The sequence below is a fragment of the Lycorma delicatula genome, chromosome 1 (genome assembly GCF_047948215.1).
Source record: "Lycorma delicatula isolate Av1 chromosome 1, ASM4794821v1, whole genome shotgun sequence".
In the NCBI taxonomy this organism is placed as follows: domain Eukaryota; kingdom Metazoa; phylum Arthropoda; class Insecta; order Hemiptera; family Fulgoridae; genus Lycorma; species Lycorma delicatula.
In genome coordinates, this window is record NC_134455.1 from 241,171,644 (window position 1) to 241,196,692 (window position 25,049).

Consider the following 25,049-nt stretch of genomic DNA (forward strand, 5'->3'; position numbering starts at 1 on the left):
GATTGCTCATTTAAAAGGCAAATATGTGTTTCTCTCAATTGTATACCGATTCTAATAAAATCACTATCATTATAACAGTTACCGCACGTTACATGTAATGACAAGGCGCGAAAACAAGAGCCCATGCCCATATGGAACTTATGGCGATGAAAAAGTTTTTATTTTCCTAATTATTCTATTTAAACACAGCAGTGGTTTAAGAACGTAAAATATACATTGGCAAAATTAATATGTTAATGTAACAAAATAATTTTCTAACATTAGTATACGATAGCTTAAAAGTTGGGTATTTTATTAGAACTTTTTTATTAAAATGTGATTTTGTTTCGTGCACGGAAAAAAGTGTTGAAGGGTGTATGACAGGGTACATGTAATTTTCTTGTTGTTATTATTGAAATAATTTGACTGCTGTACAAATGTTTGTAAAAGAAAAGTGTTTTCTCACTGATTTCATGCAATAAATGAGATTACTTGATTACAGTATTTATTTGATGTTATTACGGTAATTTTAAAAGGTGTTGCCAACATCTAACATGGTTTATTCATTTTACTTATCGTAAAATTATTTCATTTTTCAGTACGCTTTCATTTCCACAATTTCAAATAAAAAATTGCCCAGTTATTCTCTCAACGTGTGAGGATCTCGATGAATATTACCTCAAATGAGGAAGTCAAAAATCCTTACGACAAAGTAACTTATGTTACATCTTTTATTGTATTTAATAATGATGTGATACAGACAGTCAAAGACGTCGCGACATGCAAGTCCTCAGATCCTAGATCCTCAAAGCTTTGAATTCTTCCGGAAATTGTTGTACCATTTCAGGACGATAATGGATGATGTCGGTATCTATTTTTATAATTTTTAAGATAAAATTTTTAACATGGCTTCAGAAAGCATTTGCTAATTACTTTCCCCTATTTATGTTTTGTATCAGGAATTTTTGTTTGTGTGATAAACATTTTATCAGTTGCATCAGGAGCTGAACCTAAAATGAAGTAAAAAAAAAACAAAAAAATGTTCAAAAGATGGTGTGATTTAAAATTAAATTTATTTGTTTAACGAAATGTTTGTATTTTTATATAACGTTTTTATTTAATAGATGAAGTTTTTAACAGGAATTCTGTTAACTAATTGTTAGCTAAATTATGGAAAACAGCAAAAAAAAAAATCTGCTTTTAATTATAGATGGTGGAGAATAAAATGGACAGAAAAATAATGAGAACAGTGAACGAGGATAGCAGCTTAATCTAGCTGTAAGAATAGAAAGCTATTAAAATAAATGCTAGAAGTATCGGTAGAAGGTTCAAAATAGAGAATGTTTATCAAGCAAACAAAAATTTCTGATACGAAACATAAATAGGGGAAAGTAATTAGCAAATGCTCCCTGAAGTCATGTTAAAAATTGTATCTTATGATGATGACTAATTGTAATCTCACTAACAAGTTATTGTTAGCTTTAAAGTCGGTTTCATATTTTGTAAACGTTGATTCAAAGCTGAATCATTTTATTTTTACGTAATAACGAAATTATAATTTTTTTTTTGACTCGAGGGATGTCAAAAACATCGATGCCCATACTTCGATGTTTAGTGTCATTCGAATACCTATGAACGTTTGACATATCCAGGACATCGTGATTAAATTTTTCATTTGTATAATTAAAAAAAATTACATCCTATTAACGGAGATTCTAAGGGAGTGATTTTTGGATGTGTGTGATGAAGTCCAATATTCTAAACTTAATTTATTCGGTAATAATGATTTAACATAACGCAAAGTGGATTTCATTTATAACACTTACCACCTATATAACACTTTTTACCACGGATGAATCTTGACTTCTGCCAGAGAAACTTTTTTACGTTGAGCGCACATTTTATGCAAAAACATTCTGATATGAAAGAGTAAAAAAATTGTGTTTTATTTTCAATCGAAAGTCTTCTTGCGCTTCTAATATGCACAGAATAACATGATTTTGAAGGTTCCCTTTGTAGTATTATTACACATTATTTTACCATAATGTTTAGTAGGTTTACGTGGGCTATTGAATGTCTTCAGTTAATTTAATTCGTAGTATATTTATAAAATAGTAATAGTATATTAATTTAGAATAAATTGATGTTTAATTTTTCTGGTTTGGAATTTGGAATCTGTCAATTGTGTAACGGAATTAACTTGTTTGTATGTTTTTCTTTTATTGCTATATTTCTTGGTGTGGCTTCCTGTTTTCTCTTTAATGTTGTTACACGCTATTGTTTCTGTTATTTATTGATTTACTTACATCTGTTTTTCCATGGAGATTGTGCAGGGTTTGCATTTTTCTATCAACACTGCGACCATTAATGTAAATCAGTTAAACTGCGGAAATGTTAGAAGTCACGATTCCAGAATTTACAATTAATTATACCTTGTATACTACGCATAAATTATTGCATTCTTCTGTTGTACGCTCTAGAAAATAAAAAGAAAATTTTCTCTTGTCATTTTCTCCGCTTTTTTTATTTTATTTTTAAAATAATTAAAATTGGAAAAGAATAGTAATCTTTAATCTTTTCCCACTTAGTAAAGTTGAAGGTTAAATAAATTCTTCTTTTGTTTCTCACAAATAAAAAAATAAAATATGTAAATTTGTAATACAATAAATTCTATTCGTTGTGTTGTACTATTCATGAAATACTATGTTTTATCCGTATCGGGTGAGCTATATCCTTGCCGATGATTTTCAAGTTTAGTAACTTGTTTCATAATATTGTCAAAATTCGAGTTTGGATTTATTTTTAACTCCAGTCACTTTTAATAAACTTCTGCAGTTTTCATTTCATTACTGAATTCTTTGGTGAAAATTTTATTAAAAATCTTTAGAAAAAATGATGCTTTGTAAAAAAAAACTTTCTTGAAAATTCTTTAAAGATTCTTTCTTTAGAAAAAAGTTTTTTTTTAAGATTTAAAAAAATAATAAACTCATCATTTTGACAAGCTGAATTAAAAAACGTGGTTACTCGTAATTTTAAAACAACTTTGTAAATTGCAGATTCATTACAAAAATGTTCTTCAGTTAACGAATACCTGTACTATATTATAATTAAAAAACATAGATAATTATGAATTAAATTATGTAAAGTTGGAAAAAATAAGTAAAAGAGTACAATTTATTTCAAATGTATAATTTATTGACTATAGTAAACATTTTATAAAACATACTGCAGTAAATACAAGAATTTATTATTATTACTAAACTAATAAGGATATTCGTAATAAAGTTACTGTTAATATTAACAAAGTTAAACCAACTAATTTACATAACAATCAGAAATTTATCTTTAAGTACGGTGTAATTGATTTCAAGTTGGTGAATAACGTTATTATTATGCAATATTTCTTTCATCAGATAAAACTAGAATACCTGTTCTCATGTGCAATGACGATTACAGTAGAAACAGTGTATGATCTTATATGATGTTATCATTACATCAGATTAAAAAGTCCATGAATAAATAACTGAAAATTGTTAGATTTTGTTATCTTAGCATAGAAAAGTTTTTAATTACAGTAACGATCTAAAAGTAATCACAGTCGTCTTTTATTCATTCATATCTCATCCTCAGAGATTAAAAGGTTTACTATAAATGTCTTCAGCAGGCCCAGTTAAATATTTTTTAAGGTTGTATTGCATTTATTTAATGGATACTGATTAAATCTTTGGTATATTTCTCTTCAGTATATCCACAACAGGTAAGGTACTGGATAAAATAAGATCATATATGTCCTTAGAAAATAGTTATGGAGATGGAAAATATGTATACAAATGGATTTGATTTAATATAATCTTTTTATTAATTGGAAATATTTAATAACATTAAATGATTAAAAAAAAATATATTTTACCTTCATGTTTTCAAATATCTCGCCGAAACGTTATTATAAGTAGTTGAAAAATTAATTAACAGACTGAAAGATCGCTTGAGAAAAATATTTACATTTAATAAAAAAAATATATTGTAATATTTTATACAAAATTTCTTGCTAAAATTATTTTCATTTTGGCAACAATTTGTTTCATCAAAATGATGGTTTGAAGTGGATTCCCCTCTTTTCCCCAATTATGTCAGAAATCGTTTATAAAAATTTGAAAATGATAAAGTCGATGAAGAGAAGATAAAACCTTGCCGAGAAATGTAGTTGAGGTCTTCGTTTTCTAAAAAGATTACATTTAAAAATTTCTTTCAGATTCAAAACGAGCAGCCTTTTGAGTTTAATAAGATAAATAACCGCAACTAGAACCTTAATTTCACATGTGAATTAGAAACCGATTGAAAAATTAACTTTCTGGATGTAAATAGTAAAATCGTGCCATAAAATAGAAACCACGGTGTACAGAAAGACACTAACAAACGATTCTGTTTTTCAAATCATTATCCCATCATAAAAGAGGCGTATTTTACAACTCATAAAAACATAACATTAGCGAAAAAGAATCAGTTGATGAAATAGAACTTGATCATTTGCAACTTACAATAGAATAAAAAAAAACAAAAACAAAAAAAACGTTAAAGTAATTACATTTATATTTATTTGAGTTGTGCTTTTGTGTGTGTGTTTTCACACACACACACACACACACACACACACACACACACACACACACACACACACACACACACACACACACACACACACACACACACACACACACACACACACACACACACACACAAAACACACTCAAAACACAACTCAAATATAAATGTAATTTACTTTATCGTTTATATATATACACAAAAAAGTTAAACGATTCCGGGAAACTGCAGAAACGTTACGCGTTTTATTTTCCGTTAAGTATATTTTGGTATTAATTTTCGCCGGTAATGAATTTTATTCCTGTATAAATATTTAAAATTGGATTTTTTTACCATAATGTAATTGCAAGATTATGTTTATTGTTGTTATTATTTTAATTGTGTAATTTAACCTTTATTAGTGATTACATATATTGGAATTCCTTACCAGCAAAAATTTTGCTTGTGAATCTCAATCGGTTGTTTTATTTCCGTTAGCCTTGTGTTAATTCTAATTTACTAACCGATGAATGCCTCTTTGCTTTGGTTAATGTATAAATTTTTCTGTGTTTAATTGTACTTTCTCTGTTAATTTTTTTACCATGTCTTCCATTCAATAACCTTCTAAGCCAATATCTAATTTAAACATACACTTTTCAAAAAATGAAGAAAGGTAGCCGAGTTGTGAATAATTTTTAACCCTACTCGGCTGTATGTAGATGTGAAATGCGTATAAAATTTCAAAAAAATACGCGTAAAATATTTACTAGTAATAACTAATCTTTTCTCATGGTCTGTGACCGGTACGGGCGTATTTGAAAAAAAAGGTTTTCAGTTATTAGGTATTTTCCGAGAAATATCAATGTTTCGGTTAACATTTATGTTCAAATGTTTTTTTTTTTACCCGAACTTTTACGGATGATACGTACCTAGGCTTACAGGAGGTACTCAATAACGTCACGTTCTTTCTGATACAGGCTAATTCACGAAGAATGTCACAAATTTTCAGGACATGTTCTGTTACTGGTGAAAATAAAGAAGAAGTTCTTATAAACAGGTTCAGAAATGCTTCGTTTGCCAGTTTCGGCTGGCGAAAGATCTCGACCTGATTTCTACGCCTTTGGTAAAATTAAGCCAGACTGTAATTCTTTGGACCCAAATTAAGGGTAAATTTAGTGTTTTTATATGAGATCTGACCTGAAAAATTGAAAAAAAGTAGGTCACAGAACTGTATTTTTAGTTGTTTTAGATATTAGGGGTTAAAAACAAAAATTAGGATCGAAAAACACAATATTTTATGTTTGGCGTAAAATAACTTTGTGGTTAATAAATACATAAAAGTTTTAAACAAAACTTTTAAAAAATTTGATTTTGAGTAAAATGGTATGAAAAAATCCACAAAAAATAATACAAACTTAAAAATTTCGAAGTTTATTAAAAACAAAACATATAAAAATGTTGTAGATCTTAAGTATTACAGAAAAAAATGTTCATTATTACAAAGAAACAGATTTAATATTTTAGAAAAAACAATCAAAATTAAAAAAAAACAAAACATATAAAATAAAACACATCAATAAAACAATTTATTTTTAAAGCTGATTATAATAATTTTGTCTAAATTTGTTTGAACTAATTTATTTCATTAGTTGGCAATACTAACAGCTGATGTCAACCATTTAGTTTTTTGTATAATCAACAGTACCTTATAAATTTTCCAATTAAGAATACGCAGACGTCATTCTGTTTATGGGTTCTGCAATGGAAACGCTCCAGCTGCATGGCGAAAATAAAAATTTCTCATCAAAGATTTCCTAATACGATTCCAGGGTACAGAACATTTACTTCGGTATTTCGGTGCTTACATACCTCTTGATCATTGCCGTCTTCTTCATATACGGCTGAAAGGCGAGAACAAATCTTGTCTGGGAAGAAGAGAACGTAATTCAGCGCATTGAACCTAGGCGGGACAGCAAAAGAATTTCTTACCGCACTGGTTTAACGCGATTAATTCGAAAAGATATATTTCCATACTTTTCGTTTACAAAATTTACTTCCTAGAGATCTTCCTGTAAATTAAAGTTTTGACACTGGATTCTGGACAACGCTTATTACGTATATACAATTTTGCCACAAATGAAACCACATTTACTCGAAGTGGAATTTATAATCCAAAAATTATCACCTATAATTAACCAAAATCCACACTGTACCGTCGAAACAGGATACTCATACAGGTTTAAAGTAAATGTTTGTTGCATATTGCTTACGGTAACAAAATACTGGGACCCTTTATTTTCAATGACAATGTTTTGGGTGCTTCATACTTAAACGTTTTGCAGAATAATTGCCAGATTTATTGGAAGATGTCACTTTGATATCGATAAGGCAGATGATTTTCGTAGTTGACACTACGGCCAACTTCACACTTTTGCCTAGTGATTAGACAAGACATAAATACGTCTTTTAAACGAGTGGATTTGACGTGGTTGACCTATCAACTGGTTCACGGACACCTGACTTAACCACTTCTGGACCACTACATATGGGGCCACCTGAAATCATTAGTATATGAAGAAAAGTGTAATACTAGAGAAGAATTAGTTATTAGAATTCTCAGTGCAGTACAACTAATACAAACAACCCGTTGAAATACGGAAAGCCACCAAAGACTTTGTTCGTTGGGCAATCTGTTTCCGCTGTGGCGGAGGACATTTGCAACAGTTTATTTAATTTTTTAAGTTGGTTTTAATATTTATGTTTGTATTTTGTTATTTTTATAAAATATTTAATTATTTTGCTTTGTAATATTGACATTTATTTTTTTAATAAACTTTCGCAATTATTAGGTTTGCATCTAGTTTTTGTGGATTTTATTCATGTACTTCTTACTCATAATCGAATCCTCTATAAGTTTTGTTTAAATCTTATGTGTTTATTACCCGTTTAACAAAGTTATTTACGCCAAACATAAAAGTTGTTTTACGATTCCGATCTTTGTTTATATGAACTTTCTTATTTATTTTCACCAGTAGAACGTGTCCTGAAAGTTTCATACATTCTTCATAATCACTCTGTATGTTTTATATATGTTGGTGTTGTGTTATGCATCTGTTGGTCTCTATTTGCCTTTGTTGGGGATCGAAGTAACCTACAATCATGACAGTATTTTAGTGGGTAGCGTATGTGTTTGATGAGGGAGAATTGATTTTATTAAATTTTGAAAAATTGGATGAGGAATGGATTATTAATAAAAAAATTGGATTATTAATGAGATTAAGGTGACGCTTGTCTCGAAAGCGATGATTTGACTTTAAGCAAATTTTACTATTGAGATATTTTTAGCGTATAAAAAAGTAATTGTATTTCTGGGAATGTATTTCATATGTCTTTATCAGAAGGCTTAGGAAGTTTTTATTTTTGTCTTCTTTCGTTATAGTTTTGAAAAATTCGTGAGTTTTCATAAAATCACTTTGCCCTAAAAATCGGTGGGGCTTATCAAATTTATTATTTTCTTCTTTAAATTAGATATTATTAAAGTGGCAATATTAGTTTTTGATATTATTAAAAAGTTAAACTAAAAGTATTCGAGTTCTATTGACTTTTTTACTGTTGCCTTATCAAACTTGCTTTTTTTAATTTTTGTAAACCAGATATTGCTGAAGAGGAAGTGTATATTCAACCTCTGCTAAAGACATAAGTAGATAATCTTTTATTATTTTTGAAGATAAACATTTTTTTCGAGTAGCTAAAAAATATTGTCAAATGAGGGTGCGTTTTACGATACAAGAAAACATAATATTTCATTTTTGCTAATTTTTATAACTTTTTATTGGTTTTATTAAACATCTTTGAATTCTTCTCTTATTAATTTTCATTTATTACAAATTAAGTCTAGGGAAATAAGTCAGGTAGTAATAATTTTCGTTTTTCAACTCTCATCACCGGCGGAAGTGTTAAAATTTAAGAGTATTCAAATTCCGGGAAAATTCCATTACATCTTATCACTTTTTCTATTCTATGATTAAACTCCGTATTACGAAACATGGTTTTGATAATTTCTCCATTAAAAGTCGTTATTTATGTAAATTAAATATATTTTTTCTTCTAGTAAATGTTTTGCATATTTTTTTCTAGATAGTTCGTAAATATTTTCTGAGATAGAACTTATTTATTCCCGAGTTTTCTTGATGGCAATATCTTAGTAGCTTATAACTTTTCTTCTAACTTATTTTATTATATTACTTAGACAGTTGATATACTTTGTTTAATTAATTGCTCTGATGTTTCCTTACACGAATAACTTTGAAATTTATTCTAATGTAAGCAGCATCAAAGTGCAGTTTCCTTTTACCTTAGCTTACTAATATTGAAATTGATATTATATTAATTAATTTATGGTAGTTCATAATTTTAAATTGATTACTTTGTGAAGGTTTTATGATGAATTGAACTACGGAAACGTGAATCCATTAAATGAATTGAAATTTTCCTTCTACCAGTTGATAGCTGTTACAATTGATTTGTTCATGAAGATTGGGTTTTAACTTTTCAAAATTATTGAATATTGTAAAATTATTTTTATTTTTTAGAAGTTGTACCTATTTTTATTACTTTTTATTTGGAAAACGTAAACAAATAACAAAGTGAGACTGAACTAATTTTTGGATTTCTTATCATTTGTAGTTGTTTCATTTTTGTATGCTGTTTTCTAGTACTTGAACACTGACCCACCCGCATATAAATATAGTTTAGATTGAACCCAGCGTGCTTTTACAATTTATCTTACTCTCGTATCAAATGGATTTTTTTTTTTTAAGGATTAACGTACGATGCTTTAGTATTTATCGTACATGAAGATTAAAACTTTACGAATGCGTTAAATATATTGAATTAAATGATTTTCCTGTGGTGGTTTATAATCGCTTAAATGTATGTAACTTAACATGTTTGTTGTACATTAAGAATCCATTGTTATAATTTTTCTTCTACCGATTTTATCACAGATAATTCGTTACAGTTCTTCGCAGGTATTTACACAAGAATTATAAGTATTATACTTTATTGCTCATTTACATAGTATTAACAGAATATTTTTAGTGATTAAATGAATCTTATTAGATTTGATATGACGTGATTTTTGTGATTAATTACATTTTTTATTTTATCTCTGTTAGAATAAATCTATATAAAACGTTTACCTCATTTTCATCAGAATAACGTATAATTAAACTACGAATTACTTCTGAAGGTAATAAAAAATATTCAATTTAGAGGAGTATAAAAGCATTTTTTAAATTTGTTCTTTTTTTTGTAAATTCTTTGTCGGGACAAAAATTAGGAATGCAGTTTTTGCAAGAATGTCCTAATACCAAGCGGAAAATGAAAGGCGCCGTGGACCGGATGTTACTGGTGGAGAGGAGGTTATCTGGTGTGGCCTGGACGTCCCTGTTGGAGGCATCTGCAGTGGTGGGGAGGGGAAGCTCCTGCTTCGCCACAGACTGAGGCCGCGACTCAGACCCCCCCGAGGGACCACGACTTGAAAGACGTGTTGTCTCGGTCCTTGTCTGACGCGGAGTTGATTGAGGCGGTGGACAGTACCTGGCCGCAGAGCGTAATGTGTCGGGTGACCCGGGCCCGGGTGGCGGAGGAGTCGCTAGCCGCGATGAATACTTGCCGGTTTGTGGATCTCTCCGCGTTCATGTCTATGAGGTACACGGGATGTGCCCTAGAGCGTTGGTGGGGGACATCAAGGAGGTCTGTTCCCGGTTTCTTGGCCGAGGAGAGGTTACGTCATCTCCGTGGCGTTTCACCGTTTCTGTGATGCTGCAGCTGGGGAGGAACTGACTCTTCTGGCGATCTTGGGTACGTTGAAGAGCATTGAATGTGAATCGGTTGAACCGATCTTCTTTCTTCCGTCTGATCGGCTTGGGAAGTACCTCGAACGAATGGTTTTGTACTTGTTTAGCCGGGAGGAATTTGGCGTGAAGGTGGTGGGGAAGTAAGCTCCTGCTAGAGCGGAGTGTTGTGGTTGACTTCCCTCCGAAAAGGCCGAGAAGGAAAATTGTACGGTTGTTGTTCAACCGTTGACCGTTCGTACGCTGACCTCGTAAAGTAGGTAAAACAGTCGTCCATGGAGAATCAGAAAGTGGGTGATATTTTATCTTTGCGGTGGGGCGGTTGGGGCGAATTGCTCATACGAGTGCGGGGTGCGGGCAGGATCGGCACTAATGACGGCCATTCGTGGTAGTACGGCGGGATTGCGGGTGGCCCAGCAGTCGAAGAAGGGCCGTCTAGCTGAGGTCCATGTTCACGACCTTGAGGACACGGTGGCTGAAGCTGAGGTGGTGGTGGCTGTGAGGCGGGTGGTTGGACGTGACGCCTATTTTCACGTGTGTTCACTCCGTCCGGCGTTTGGTAGCACGCAGAACGCTACGGTCATTACGACGCATGGGGTGGCCAAGCAGTTCATTGCCCAGCGGCTGAAGGTAGGCTGGGTGCATTGTCGGGTCCGCATGCGTGACCCTGAGGACCGATGCTTCAGGTGTTGGGGCATATGTCGTTTGGATGCACGGGTTCTGACCGCACCAAACTGTGCTACAACTGTGGTCAGGAGGGATATCAGTGTTCTACTTCCCGGTGGCGTGGTTCTGTGGTTCGGAGGACCACACGCTGGAGGGTTGTATAGCTCGGTAATGGGTTTTTCCACGTGCTTGCTTGTCGGATCCGTCGTCTGAAGAATAGAGTTAGGGAACTGACGAGGGGATAAGGGACAGCTCTAAGCTGACCTGTCGTTCATTTTTGCTTGCACAGATGGATGGCGGTGATGCACGGGGACTCTCTTGCTCTTTTGTGGGGGGAATGGAAAAGACCGTAGACCCGGCGGGGATGCCCTTTTAGGTATTTCTGTTAGATGCAAGAAGGAATCAAGACCGAGTCCCAGCTCCTGGGTTGGGGAACAGGAACGGTATAGTCGGGCCTGGTAACCTTACCCCTGGGATTAGAGACGGGGGATAACATAAGATCCGACCGGCGAGCCGACCTGTCCTACCGTTTTACTCTAACGGGAGGCTCATTAGAGTAAATGGACACCCTCGGACTGAGTCATGCTTCGTTGTGGAATTCGGTACGGGGGAGGGGTTAAAAGTACACTACGTATACATATCATTCTCATTCATCCTCTGAAGTAATACCTTACGGTGGTTCCTGAGGCTAAATAGAAAATGAAAACAGAAAAAAGAGAGTACACTATGATTTCCGATAAAAATTGTAGTTGTAACCGAACAAATTTTCATTATTGGAGTTTGATCTTCATATTAAACTAAATTTATAAAGTAATATTTCTATTGCTATATATGATTCGGATTTATTATGTGAATAATGATTTTATTATCCTTTCATCCCACAAACTGTTTTAATGAGGAAGTTTGCTGTGAAGCATTGTTATTTAACCAGAATTTATTCTTCTCATGTTTATGATTTTAATTACTATTATTATACTGCCATCTAGATCATTATTTCATTTAAGTTCTTATAGTTGTATAATAATTGATGAGAACATTGGTATTACTTTAACGTACACCGATTCAAAATGTTATTTTGTTTAAGTACTACTGTTCAGTTATAATTTAATTCCGTCGAGGTACCAGGAGGTATCTAGTTTGTCGATAATAAGTTTCAATCTAGAATTTGTTTTATCACGCCATTGAAAACGATTTGGAGTAATTTGTTTGTTAGTAGTGGACGTAATTCAGTGTTTCCATGTCAGGAAAGCATTTACTGAACTTGTAGAGTGGCTCGCGCTTCGAAAACAATTATAGTTGCCTCTTTACACGCCGTCTCTTCAGTAATTGTTTCTATGATTTTTGGTACTGGTGGCGCCAGTTTAGATCAGTTAAATAAAATGTTATAACTTTAATAAACTTATGTTTATTATTGCAGCCTGCATGATGTAATATTTATTACTTTAATTACAAAATAATTTATAACAGTAAAAAAACTAACACACGCGCGCACGCGCAGAGATGGTGTTCCACAAAGTTCTACCGGGACTTTCACAACCCATTCTACTTGTGAAAATAATGGATAAAGTTCATATGAACTGTGTCCTAATATGGTTAGTTCGCGAGTTACGGCTAGTGTAAGATTTCACGCTGATTTCAGCTACCCCGGTGAAAAGAGGTTGTACTGACATTTTTAGAAAGTAAATTAAGGGGCAAAACTAGTGATTTGTTATGGTATTTGACCTGCAGAATTGAATAGAATAGGTCCCAGAACCGTATTTACAGTAGGTTTTGAGAAATCTGGGTTGAAAACCTATAAATTGCGGTAAAAACCCAGTTTTTATATTTGACGTTTAATAACTTTGTTAAGTGGGTAATGAACATACAAAACGTTTAAACAAAACTTATAGAAAATTTAATTCTCCACAAAATGATGTAAGATAAGTTGAATAAAACAAAGAAAAGTTAAAAAAATTCGAATTTTATTTAGAAACAGTACTTTACTACATTTGTCAGAAAATCACTTATTTAATGTAAAGAAAAACCAAATTCTTTTTTGGTGATGTGAAAAATTAAAAAACAAAATGATTGTTAAAAAATTAAAATAAAATTGAAAAACCCAACAATTGTAAAATTAATTCATTTTTTTAGTAATGACAGAAATACAATAAATTATTTAAAGAATAATTATTTCAAAGTTGGCAATAAAATAACAACATCTGATCAACAATGCGCAGTACTATATTAGTGCTTAAATCATTTATTCGTACATAAGTGTATTGGGTATTGTGAACTGTGCTATCATAACGAACGTTTTCTGTGAATTTTAGTTTGAACATGATCGATTTGCCGTTGAAGTAATGCCTTACTTATTTATAACAGAGGAATACGCTGATATTGTATTCATTTTGAGTGTGTAATGGTAATGCTACAGCTGCTGCAGAAGAATATGAAAGATATTTTCCGAATCGCAGAATTCTAGATCCCAAAACAATTGGAGTTGCTTTTCGCAATCTTCGGGAAACAATTCACTACCTAGTATTTGTACCAGCTACAAACGTTCTGTCCAACACGATCCTGTTATTGAAGAAATTATATTATTGATGCAGTTCAGCGCAGTCCAGCTGATAGTACGATCTCATTTCACTAGGGCAGCTGAAATCCGAGCGAAATCTTTCAGTAGCCGTAGCTCGCAAACGAAGCATTTAGGACATATGTTTATATTATCTTTTTCCACTATTTTCACGAGTAGAATAGGTTATGAAAGTTCCGAGTGGACTTCGTGATATACTCTGTAAACATACAAATAATTATTTTTAATAATAATTAATTACGTTGAACCTTCCGCAACAAATTTAAACATAAATATTTCCTAGTAACTATTCCACTATATTTTTACATTAGATTTCATTAGTAATTTTATTAATTAGGTCTATATGGAATCGTAGCCTAATTTGCTGGAATAAATTAATTTATTTTAGTTGTTAATATGCTGAAATAATTTTTTAAATTGTAAAGATTCAATAAATCCTTTTTTAAGATGTATTTCTCCTTTAAAAAATGATAATTCTGAACAATGAACGTTGACAGACCCTCGGTATTTTCTCTATTTTCTTTTTAGTTAAGTACCCGTTCAATGTGCCAGTTGATTCTCTTTTTCTTTCTTTTTTTTCAATAAAATAATTATAAAAATGCTTATTTCAAAATTTCATTTAAAGTTGTATAGCGATTGTCACTCATGCAGTTCATTTATCTAATTTAAAAGTAGAAAAACAAAGTAATAATATGACTATCCATTTAACTAATGAATTAAATAATAAAATTATCATATCAAGTTTTTTTGTGTTTGACTAAGATTTTTTTTAGGTTAACTAAATAGAAAAATAATATTAATTAGATTATGGAAGACATAATAGTATTACAATTAAAATAAAAGAAGTTAACAGAGATAATAGTAAAAAATAAACTACAAATTCTTTGGGGCTCTCAATGGGAGGAAAAATATTGTTACAGTATATATTTCCAAATAAATTACAATGAAATTGTAAACCGTACGGTAAGAGTCTCGCACATATCATTTCTTCCGCTCAAAAACCAAAAAATTTCTGTAATATGATTAAAACTGTTTTTAACAAAACGAAACTGATATCAAAAAAGGTAAGACTACATTTTTATTATCAAAATCTGTTATTTTATAATTTTCTTTAAAAAAATATATGTTAAATATATGTAATAGACAATAGATATATAATAAACAATGTTTAAGCATTCCATATAATAAGCAAAAAAAATAAGAAAATTGTTACAAAACTCCTCTTACCAGCCTGATTTCATTTATTAAACAACGAATAATCATAAGAATTGTATTATTTCTGTAAATGTAATATGTATAACATGTAAATGAAATCGGGCCGGTAAGAGTTTTCCTAACTAATTTGTTACTTACGTATTAACGCCACCGCAGCTACAGCTTTATTTAAAAACAAAGTTAATCGGATTTCGGTGGAAAATGGGCCGATATAGAGTTTAACATAAATAAATAAATATTTATTTTATAAATATAATTTAACCAAACTTAACCTATGCTCGCTTCGCTCGCTAACCTTGACTAATTAACACCGTAATGTTTTGAGTATTTATTTAATAAATTCAGTAAGTATTGCAATTATTTATTATTTAAATAATCAAATTGCAATAATTACTGAATTTATAAAATAAATACTCAAAAAATTACGGTGTTAATTAGTCAAGGTTAGCGAGCGAAGCGAGCATAGGTTATCTTTGGTTAAATTATATTTATAAAATAAATAAATATAAATAACCATTTATATTCTGTTTTGAATCTGTTTCGGCCCATTTTCCACCGAAATTCGATTAACTACTTTGTTTTTAAATAAAGCTGTAGCTGCGGTGGCGTTAATACGTAAGTACCACTAATTTTTTTTTTTGCTTATTATATGGAACTCTTAAACATGGTTTATTATCCATTATTGTATATCTGTTGTCTATTACATGTATTTATTTTATGTAACATGTATTTCTTTTTAAAGAAAATTCTAAATTAATAAAAGATTTTGATAGTAGAAATTTAGTGTCGTATCTTTTTGATATCAGTATCGTTTTGTTAAAAACAGTTATTTATATTTCAGAAATTTTTGATTTTTAAGGGGAAGACATTATATCTGCGAGACTCTTATCGTACGGTTTACAATTTCATTGTAATTTTTTTTTTGTTGATATCACTGCGTTTTGCTAGACTATTCTTTTTTTTTTTATGAATTACTGATTTTTTTCTAATGGATTTATTATTAAAATTTATTGTCTTATAACAAACAAATTGAATTTCACGACCAGTTTTTATTGTTGATAGTCATATCATTAATATCATACCATATTTTCCTTTTTTAATAAAACTAGTACACAAGTTTTTAATAAAACTAGTGTATAATGACCTTTACGAATCGAAAATCCGTGATATAATATTGCACTTATTACATCGAGGGTTACACTTTGAAAGTGTAACCCTCGATTTTTATCGTTAAATTCGATTTTACCAATCAAATTTATTTCTGTTTTATTTATTCCTTTTTTAATAAAATTATATAATCTCTTGTAAACTAATACTTTTATTTTTTTATTAAACAAGTGATGGGAATTAAAACAATGCTTCATCTTCAGTACTTTCAGTTACATAACAGCACTTACTATTAAAACTAGTTGTAGTGTATTTTCTTTTAAATTTTATTATTTCAAGTACATTATTAAGTTTTTGTACCCTACCTAGTACTATCAAGTACTGCTATCTAGTGGCGCGATTCGTAAAGTCACCGTAAAAAATGAATAAAATGACATATTCGAGTCTCTCGGTTCTTCAAGTGGAACAAAAATCTTTGCCTAACAAAATTTGAGGTATTTTTTGAAAGTATTCTTTACCACTAATCTAATTGAACTGAAATATAATGTTTTCACACACATTTTTTCACCCAATTTTCATTTCACTGTTAGGTTGTCATGTTTAGGACTGTAAACGTAGTTCGTTGACTTCGTCGCCTCTTACCGACGATGTTGTAATGAACTCCATGATATATATGCCTTAGTAAGGCAACTAAATTTTATCAGTTACTCTTATATTATATTACCAAGTCTTAACAACAGGCTATTGTGATGTTATGATTTTCTTACTGACTTTAAAACTGAGAGAATTGTAATTATGCCTTTACTTATTAAAAAAAAATATTAAATGGAAAAAATCATGAAGCTTAATTAATTTGTGTGAATAGTCGATTATTTAATATGAAGGTAACTTTTTTGACTTTAGTGAACATTTGTCATCAACAGTGTAGATAAAGCTCACCATATAAAATTTGTTCTATGTATTAAGATGTTTGTTTTGTGTTTTGGGATAATATGAAAAACTCCTGCATCAATTAGATGAAACTTTCACTTTTATAACAGGGCATTTGGGCGTTCAGAAATCTCGTGAGATAGTTGATATTTATACTAGTTAGTGGATTATGAAAAAGCATATTTCACTCCATGTTATTGCTTAATTACGTTTTGACTATCATCAGTTAATAATCTGAATCATCATAAGTCTTTGTAGTGTTCCAGACTTAATTAAGGGTGAGTCAGAAGTTGTAATAAAATCTATTACGTGACGATACAAATAAATGATGCAAAAATTGCAGTTCACATGAAAAAATTCGAGGAATCACAGTAAATAACTAATGTCAGTTTAAATTACATGCCTTAACTTAACGAGTTTAAAATCAAGTAAATTATATAGTAGTATAGTAATTTTACAAAGATAACAAGAACTGCTGTTTAAGTCAAGTGTTGTTATAGTTCATCCAACTTCTTAATTTGTTGACCATTGTTTTCTGCGCATTGGTGTTTCTGCTATCATGTGTGTTTGCTCGCCTGCTTGAGCATCAAGAGTGAAATATAAATAAATAATTTGTTCAAATCAAACCTTTGTTACACATATTATACACATTAGGATTGGCAGCATTGTTCTTTAGCAGATATCAGAAAGGAATTGTTCTAGCATATGATTGAAAGGATCAAGAATAACCGTAAAAAACCTTGACTATCAGAATTATCGTGATTATTTTTATAAAACTGTGATTGTCTCAAAACTGGCTGAATTTCTTTTTTTAAATTTTTAACCAAGTTCGTCTGAATATCATCTAGTGTTTTCTTTGCACAGGATCAAATCCTGTTATCGCACATCGTCAAGTCGGAACTTTGAAGAGGCTAATTAAAAGGTTCACCATGTTCGATCTGCGTTGAAAATTCACTGATCAGCTATTACTTAACAGAAGTTCAGAAGTGCTCTGTAGCCTATTCTGTTGATGTTCTACAATATTAAAAAAACCTAAGTTTCTACTGTTTTGAAACAAGCTTTTTTTTTGTGATAATGTACATTAACAATGAGACGTTTCTCATTGGTAAATCTGTTTGTATCTGCCATTTCACAGAAAGTGAAGAAAAATACAATTAGAACTTAATGTAATCCATATCAAATTCGTAATGACAAATTTACACTTGATTTTGTTTTATGGAAGCAAGATGAAATAATGACAACAATAATGTAAATGCGTAACTGTTTTTGAATAAAAATTATTTTTAACATCAGCATTTGAACATATTTGAAGCATTGTCCTCATATATAAACTATTCTGGCATAAATATGTACCAAATATGACAGCACAGCGTAGTAGGTCTGTAAGCACTTGTTCACTGACCATTTGTAATATTTTCCTTCCCTTTTTTGAGTGATCAATCAGTTGAGTGGTTTGATGTTGTTCTTCATCTTTCTTGTAACATCGGTATATTTACTCCATCCTACTCCTCAATTATCTCTTTTAATATGCCTTCTTTGTTTTCCCCCTCCCCAAAGTTTTTAATGCTACACTTTTCTTTTTTGCCAAAATTAATTAAAGTAGTGCCTGTTGAGACATCCAATTTATCCAATCCTGTTCCTACAAGATTCTGCTACAGATCTTCTCTTCTCCTTTGTGTCTTAAAAAAAAAAAAAAAAAAAAAAAATTTACAACCAGCAGCAAAAAAGCTTTAACATTTTACCTTAAATATTTTCAAGAATTTGTTTCTAATTCTTAGATCTATATATGATTTTAGAATAATCTGTTTTGTACAAAAGTTGTGATTCTTGTGCTAGTCTTTTTTTGATGTCCTCACTTCATGTATCTTTTGTAATTTTACTTCATAAGTAATAAAGTTTACTTACTGATGTAGGTTGGGTTCTCCTATTTTAATATTACGCCCAATTATCTATCAGTAATTTTTCACCTCTGTATAATCCTTCAATGCATTCCTGCTACTAATAAGTAGCAGGAATTAAGATTTAGGACAATATTAAAGAGCTAATAAGTTCTTAATCTTTTTTTGATGAAAGTTTTCCATTCTCACCTTTGGTATTAATTCATTTAGGGTTCATTTTCCCATTTTTTCTGTTTGCCTTTCCTGCCTCCTGCCTCCTGTTTGCCTTTCTATCTCCTTTCCTGCCTTATGCTTTTCCTTTTTTTATTATAATCCATTAATTTTCAACAAAATTTTTATTTTTAGTAACATCAAGACCTACACCTATCTATGATTTGTGATTTTTTCAGATTTTAACTTTGCACGACTCTCGCTTTTAACTTGTCTGTATCTAATCACTTTGTTTTCATATTGTAATAAGACCGGTATAGCGAGGCTGAGTAACAGATTCCTACCAGTTATTATGAAAGTAATATAGAAAATATAATAATGGAAGGAATCCAGAAATGGACATAAAGGAGAACCCTTTTTGTAAAGAATAGGTCCATTTAACAGTCGTCCTTTGTTATACTGCCCGCTGACACACAATAGACACCTGTTTTACAGAAAGAAGAGACCAGGTTTGGAATTCATGGGAAGAGAAGCCTTGGTCGATTGTTCTCACTCTTTGAGTTGGGTTCAGTACGGCAGGTAAAGAGGCTACAGGTATAAATAGCTCTGGAAGACCAGCTAAAAGAGAGTTCTATTAGAATCAGTTTGCGAGACATTACAGCGTCGGTCCTGCAAGGGTAGTTCTGTGAGGAGTTCTGCGAGTCGTGTGGGTTCGGCATACTTCTGTGAACCAGTCCAGCGAGGTGAGTCACAGGTGTGAGTGTACGAGACAAGAGTGTGAGATGTCAGTCCAGCAAGGAGAGTCTTGAATCCAGTTTGATATGAGTAAGGTGATGCCACGAGTAATTCCAGTACACAAGAAATACTTTTGGTGAGTTACAGCAAAAATATAAGTGTATAAGTGAAAGAAATAGTGCAATAAACTTCATTCATAAACTGTTATGGTAGATAGCAAAGGTATTTGCAATTGAACACTATATGATTGTTTGTTTACACAAGACTAGTGGTTAAAAAGGGCTAAGACTAGCAGTTTCTTTTGGTAATTGGTCTGAATTCTAGTTTTCTATTTATCTACCTGGAATAAATTCTGAATGATTATTTATTTTGAACTGTCTTATGTGCAATCTGTATTTATTATTTATTTACTATTGACATTTTTCACTATTTGATGTGTAATATTTTAATTGTGATGTTTGTTGATTATGTTCTCTTTTTATGTCGTGCTTACTGTTTTGATTATGTTACATTTTATTTCATGTACTATATTATGTATTAATTATTTGATTTGTTATTATTGACATGTAATATTATTATTGTTTACTACTATTAACCTGACTATTGTTGTAGTTGTAATTACTATATTAATATTTGTGTTCATTAATTGTAACTTATTATTATTATCATTATTGTTTTTATTATTATTATTATTAATTTATCTGGTTGTAATTGTATTGTATAAAAATAATTATTTTTTGGTTTATTTGATATAATCTGATTACAGATATCACTGGTATTATTTAATTACTCTCTAATCAGGCAAAGTATCATCTACCATGAATGTTTGTATAGTAATACAGCATTCACATTAAAAAATATTTTCTATTTATATAATTTTGAAGGAGGCTTCCTTGTTAATGGTTAATGAAAGCCATTTTTTTTTACTTTGGCAGATAGCCAATTTGTTGGTTGATATCCTTAAAATCTTGTTTATTTAATAATATTATCTTTGTTTTCCTCCCTCTGTGTATCATGAGACCTTGCGGATGGTGAGGGGGCTTGAGTGCTCAGTGATTCAGAGTAGTTGGAATGAAGGTGCAACCATATCGAAGAGGTATCTGTTGAGAGCTAGAATAAGGAATGATTCCTGAAAGAGGGCAGCAGCTCTTTCAGTAGTTGTTAAGGGCGCAGGTCAGGAAGACTTACTAACGACCATCAACATCACTTAATCTTCTGAGTGCTGTGTAGCTGAAAGCAATGGAAAACTACAGCTGTTTTTTTCCAAAAAAAATGTAGCTCTGCATTTTCATGTAACAAGATGGAGGCACATTCCAGAGGTAAACTAGTCCCCTGTTGTGATCTCCAGGTGGGGACTACTAAAGAAATGGTTGCCAGAAAATTAAAAATTTACATTCTATGAGTCAGAAAATGGAATGTTAAAAGTCTAAAAAAGGTTGTTAGGTTAGAAAATTTAAAGAGGGAAATGGGTAGGTTAAATGTAGGGATTTAAATGGGGGGTTAAATGTGTGGTAGGAATTAGCAAGGTTCAGTGGGGGGAGGAAAATGACTTTTGGTCAGGTGATTTTAGAATAACTCAGCATCAAATAAAGGGCAGGCAGTAGTAGGTTTTGTGAAGAACAAGAAGATAGGGAAGATAAATAGAGTATTTCAAAAAGCTTAGCGACACAATCATTGTAATCAGGATAAAATCAAAGCCTAAGCCGACAGTGATTATTAATGTCTGTCTATATGCCTAACCGTGCCCACGATGATGAAGAGTTAGAGTGTATATACGAAGAAGCAATTTGACAAAGCATCACATAAAAGGGAATGAAAATTTAATAATAGTAAAAGACAGGCAAGAAAAGGCAAGGAAGGAAATATGGATGAATACAGACTGAGTAAAAGGAGTGAAAGAGGGAACCAACTTATTGAGTTTTGCACGAAGTGTAATTTAGTAATTGCCGACACCCAGTTTAAAAATCATAATAGAGGAATATGCACGTGGCAAAAGCCAGGCGATACTGCAAGGTATCAGATAGACTATATCATGGTTAAGTAAAGATTTAGAAATCAACTGCAAAGCATATTCAGGAGCAGACATTGATAGCAACCATAATTTATTGATAATGAAAAGTAGACTGGGGTTTAAAAACCTAAAGAAAAGTGTCAGATGAATTGGTGGAATCTAGAGAAGATAGAGGAAGAGGAAGTAAAGAAAATTTTTGAGGAGGACATCACAAAAGGTTTGAGTAAAAAAGATAAGGTTAGAAAATATAGAAGAAGAATGGGAGAATGTTAAAAAGGAAATTCTTAAATCAGCAGAAGTGAACTTAGGCAGAACAAAGAGAACTGGTTAAAAATCTTGGATATCAAAGGTTATATTGCAGATGATGGATGAAGTATAAGAATGATAGAGATGAAGAAGGTAAAAGGAACTATTTACAATTAAGAAATAATTTAAACAGTATGTACTAGCGCAGAGGAAGCATTCAGCAAAATCAGGAGTGCTCTGTAGCAAACTAGATCTGCGACTAAGGGAAAAACTTGCAAAATGTTTTGTGTGTAGTGTGACCCTTTGTGGGGCAGAGATATGGACTATTAGGAAGGGAGAGGAGAGAAGATTGGAGGCCTTTGAAATGTGGGTTTGGAGGAGGATGGAAAAGATCATCTGGATGGAGAGAGTTTGGAATGAGGAGGTGCTTCATAGAGTGGGAGAAGAGAGGGCGATTATTGAAATAATAAAAAGAAGAAAATGTAGTTGGTTGGGACATTGGCTGAGATGTGACTGCCTGTTGGTGACGGCATTGGAAGGATTTGTAACGGGGAGGAAAGCAAGAGGTCGGAGATGAATGAAAATGATAGACAACATAAAAAGGGAAGGAAGTTCCTATAAAATACGGATGGCACAGAATCGAGCAGAATGGAGGGCGGCCATGTGAAAACCAGCCTTTAGGCAGAACACTTATTATTATTATTATTAAACAGAAGGTGCAAATTAGCGAAAGAAGAGTGGATTAAAGAAAAGTGTTCAGAAGTGGAAAAAGAAGTGATCATTGGTAAAATAGACGGAGCATACAGGAAAATTAAGGAGAATTTTGTGGTATGTAAGTTAAAATATAATAATGTGTTAAATAAAGATGGTACACTGATGTATAATATGAAAGAAAAGGTTGATAGTTCTTTACATAGAACTAGCAGTTAATGATAAAAAACAATTTAAATCTGGAATAATAGTGCAAGGTGAAAAGATAAAGATCCTACGATATAGTAATTCTAGCTGAGAGTAAAAGAGACTAGAAACAACGAATGGCATGGAAGAATTCCTTCAACTACCATATGAAAATAAACAAGAAAAAAACAAAAGTAATGAAATGTAGTAGGTAGTATACAAATAGGATGAAAAAAAATTATGGTGGTAGAAGAATTTTGTTATTTGGGAAGTAGAATTACTCAGGATTGACTAAGCAGGAGATATGAAATGGCAAATAGCATATATAAAACGAGCTTTCAGTCAGAAATATAATTTGCTTACATTAAATAATTTGCAACATCAGGAAAACATTTCTAAAGTATATGTTTCGAGTGTAGTTTTATGTGGAAGTGAAAATTGGATGATTGGAGTACCTGAGAAGAAAAAATTAGAAGCTTTTGAAATGTGGTGCTATAGGAGAATGTTAAAAATCAGACAGGTGGATAAAGTGACAAATGAAGAGGCATTGCAGAAAGTTGATGAAGAAAGAAGCATTTGGAAAAATATAGTTAGAAGAAGAGGCATACTTATAGGCCACATCTTAAGGCATCTTGCAATAGTCGCTTTGATATTGGAGGGACAGGTAGACAGGAAAAATTGTGCAGGCATGCAACTTTTGGAATATGTATAACAAATTGTTAGAGATGTAGGATGAAGGGGGTATACTGAAATGAAATGACTGGCACTAGATAGGGATTCGTGGATAGCTGCATCAAACCACTTAAATGACTACAAAAACAAAAAAAAATTCTTTGTATAATAATTTTTGATTAAGCAAATAATTATTTTTTTTTATTATTGCTATCATTAAGCACGAATGCCCTCTTTCAAAATTTTCAGAAATTTTTTCTTTATCTGAGCTCTTTACAGTTCCCACATATTATGCTAGCATCTATGGTATAGCTCTACTTTTAAAAAACATCCAATTTTTTGCATGTGAGTTGTTTCCTTATTGAAAAATAGCTAATTCTTCCCTTTAACATAGGATTCTTACCAGCTTCATGGTGATTTTTTTTTGATGAACTTTCCTTTTATCTTATTAACCATTTTATCCATGCACCTCAGATACTGCTGTCACTGCTTGTCTCAACTACTTATTTGGTTGGTCCTTAATTGCAGCTAACCATCAATGGTCTTTTTTTACCCTCAACCTTGGGATATACTCTGGTGCTTACATTAAGTAATTCATAGTGCAACAAGATATATTATTACAATTACTAGTGATTTATTATTATTTACTAGTGATCTATGTAAAATATGAATTTTATGTATCTATTAAAGCAAATATTAATTTTTAAAGATATGTTTTCTTCATAAATTATAAAACTTTCTCCTATTCGGTTTTATTTTACCTGTTTATTTTGTAGAGATACTTAAAAATAACATTTTGTCAATATGTTCAGCACCAGTAAGTATATTAGTTTTGGTTAAAATTTGCTGGGCTCTGGCCTTCTCTTTTCTTCTGTTCAGCGTCCGGAACCCCCTAAGGTATTACTTCAGAGGATGAATGAGGATGGTATGTATGATTGTAAATGAAGTGTAGTCTTGTACAGTCTTAGGTTGACCACTTCTGAGATGTGTGGTTAATTGAAACCCAACCACCAAAGAACATTGGTATCCACGATCTAGTATTCAAATTCATATAAAAGTAACTGCCTTTACTAGGATTTGAACCTTAGAAATTTCGATTTTGAAATCAGCTGATTTGTGATGACGAGTTCACCAAGAGACCAACTTGGTGGGTTGCTGGGCTCTGGCCTGGATTTATTTTAATGGAAGCAAAATAGTTTGTGTAAACTCACTGCCTACTTGAATGATAACTAAAAATTTGTTTCTCTGATGTCAACATTAAATGAAAATTATTTCATGTTTTAATGGGTGTCAGAGCATTTTATTTATATGAGAATAGATATAGAATTTCCAGATATTCTGTAATAATCACCTCCTCAGAGAATTACACTACAAACGAAGGTTTCACACTCTGAGACATAAGTGAGCTAGCAGGTGTCTGATTCACAATCACAGAATTCAGAAAGGGGAAAGACTGGATCTAAAGTAAAAGGAGTGGAAAGAGAAAACAAACCAGTTTTTGAGATTCCTTATCATAAGATAAACAACCTCAC

At 31.6% G+C, this 25,049-nt stretch overlaps 1 protein-coding gene across 1 annotated transcript in view; it reads left to right on the forward strand.

Annotated features, from left to right (window-relative positions):
- The window catches only part of c12.2 (von Willebrand factor A domain-containing protein c12.2), a 168,237-nt gene that overhangs the window by 50,220 nt on the left and 92,968 nt on the right, over window positions 1-25,049 (forward strand). The gene's annotated exons all lie outside the window — the stretch shown is intronic.